Here is a 2671-nt window from a genome sequence, read left to right on the forward strand (position 1 = left end):
GATATCATTAAGCAATTTCTTTCTAAAAATGAGTAAGGATATATGAATGAAAATTGAATTTATATAGAAGTGATAGTGGAGGAGCAACCCTAAAATGTAGTTTCTGACTAAACCTTAGGATGATTCATCTATATCTAAACCAGTGTTTTGTGAGATTAAATTTCAGAATAAGAGGATACATAAAAGGGAAAAAGGAAGGAAGAAGAGAGAGGGGAATGTATGATGTAATTTTATTAAGTTAAGAATAAACAATGAATGGAAAGTGTTTTGTAACCTCTCAAGAAGAGAGACCACAAGAGAATAGGTTAGGTGGTGAAAGAAAATATTGAAATAGAGAAAGAAAGGGAAATCTCAGTTTAGAGATTTAAAAGAGTTCCCATTGCATCTTTCATGAGAGGGAAAGAGTTAGATAATCCATCATGCGAGATAGGGACCTTATATAATACTATAATTATATTAAAATAATGGGTATAATCTATGGTGTTGTTTTTTAGAGAGACCACTATTTCTGAAAGAATTTTCTGCTCCTTTTTATTATTTGATGTGTGACCTCCTAGAAGTTATATAGGACCCTGGAATGCTAAGGCTGTAGAGACTCCTTGAGAATGGGGTATAAATATAGATAAGCCACTGTCCCTACTCTTATGGGTCTCTTACAGTATAGTTGGGGAATACAAAATTTATAAAAATAGCTGGAATAGGTAGAAGAGGGGTACCTCAGTGAATTGAGAGCCAAGCCTAGAGACAGGAGGTCCTAGGTTCAAATCTGGCCTCAGACACTTTCTAGCTGTGTGACCCTGGGCAAGTCAATTGACCACCTCCCCCTTTGCCTAGCCCTTACCACCATAATGGCTTGGAACCAATAAACCATATTATAAGAGTTAAAAAGAGTTTTAAAAATAGCTGAATATAAAATAATTAATATCTTTGATCAAAGGGCTGATGAGTGAAAGGAGAGGCCATTTGTGATTGACCCAGTATCAGGAATGGGTATGATGAAGCAAGTAGCATTTGAGTTGGGTCTCAAGGAATGGTAGAGAGGGTATGGAGTAGGGCAACTTCTAGGAATAAAATGATCAACAAACAAAGCTCTTTTGAATGCGCAAAGGAAGAGATGTGGAAAAGCCCAGGACATGTATAGATCATCATGTGGCTATAGCCAAGTGGACATGGAAGTAAGTAATATGAGATAAACCTGGAAATATAGAATGGCATCAGATTATGGATGATTTTAAATACCAATCTAAAGAGTTTGAACTTTACTTACAGGCAATAGGAAACCACCGAAAGATTTTAACAAAAGACTGAGATGATCAGTTCTACACTGCTGAATGAATCCACATACACACTTTTCCCCAACTAGACCCTGTGGCTATCACCTTCTGATTGGACTTTATCTCATAATAACCTTCTACTGGGGACTCAGAATCTTGCCAACTTAGATATCAAATCATAGGGATTGATTCCTGAATTTAAGGTTATGATCTAAGTCTATGATCCTATTAATTATTCTGACAGATTTGCTATATAGGATTATCCTGCTTCTGGAACCACCCTAACTCATATTCACAATAACTCTCCAGAACTAGGTTCAAAATCCCACTCTGGGAATATCCATCCTGCTGGGCTCTTCGTTGGCTATTAGTTTAGGGGTCTACACCTGAGTGAAGTAAGGTAGGATCCTTCTATCATTATAGTAAATGATTTCGTAGAGGCAAGATGGAGGAATAATAAAAGGAAGGCCTGTATGGAATGATTCTTGTGTTCAACATGAGAAATCCTTATGACCTCTGGAAATTTCTCCTGCATAGTACTTTCTATCTCTGTGACTAGCCATATCATGAGACAATAAAGCTCTATAAATACATTATTTTTGAGAGTCTTGATTTTTGCTTGCTTCAGCAGCATATGCACTAAATTTGGGGCAATACATGAGAAGGTTACCATGGCCCCTGTGCAAAGATAACATACAAATTCATGAAGTGTTATAATTTTTTAAAATTTTAATTATTTTCAATATAATTTTATTTAAAAAATTTTCCATGGTTACATGATTCACATTTTCTCCCTCCCTCTTCCCTCCTTCCTCCCAGAGCAGACAAGCGACTTCACTGAGCTATACATTTATTATCACTCAAAACTCATTTTCATATTATTCATTTTTGTAAAGAGTAATCTTTAAAAACTCCAACCCCAAATCATATACCCATATAAGCAGGTGATAAATCATATGTTTTTCTTCTGCATTCCTACTCCCACAGTTCTTTCTCTAAATATGGATGGTATTCTTTCTCATAAATCCCTCTGGATTGTCCTGGATCATGGCATTGCTATTAGAAGAAAAGTCTATTACATTTGATCATCTCACAATATTTTAGTTATTGTGCATAATGTTCTCCTGGTCCTGCTCATTTCACTCCATATCAATTCATGTAGGTATTTCTAGGTCTTATAGAAATCAAGTGATTCACCATTCCTTAGAGTACAATAGAATTCTATTGCCATCATATACCATGATTTTTTTTAGCTATTCCCCAATTGAGGAGCATCCCTTCATTTTCCAATTTTTTGCTACCACAAAAAGGGCAGCTATAAATATTTTTGTACAAACAGGTCCTTTCCCTTTAAAAAAAATCTCTTTGGAATATCAACCTAGTAGTGGTATTACTAG

At 35.5% G+C, this 2671-nt stretch overlaps 1 non-coding gene across 1 annotated transcript; it reads left to right on the plus strand.

The window, feature by feature from the left end:
- The first annotated feature begins 1893 nt into the window (after positions 1-1893).
- On the plus strand, positions 1894-1997 carry LOC130456654 (U6 spliceosomal RNA). The gene has a single exon (XR_008915719.1). It is a non-coding gene; the product is annotated as a U6 spliceosomal RNA (small nuclear RNA).
- The last annotated feature ends 674 nt before the right edge of the window (positions 1998-2671 follow it).

Source organism: Monodelphis domestica, chromosome 1 (assembly GCF_027887165.1).
Source record: "Monodelphis domestica isolate mMonDom1 chromosome 1, mMonDom1.pri, whole genome shotgun sequence".
Classification (NCBI taxonomy): domain Eukaryota; kingdom Metazoa; phylum Chordata; class Mammalia; order Didelphimorphia; family Didelphidae; genus Monodelphis; species Monodelphis domestica.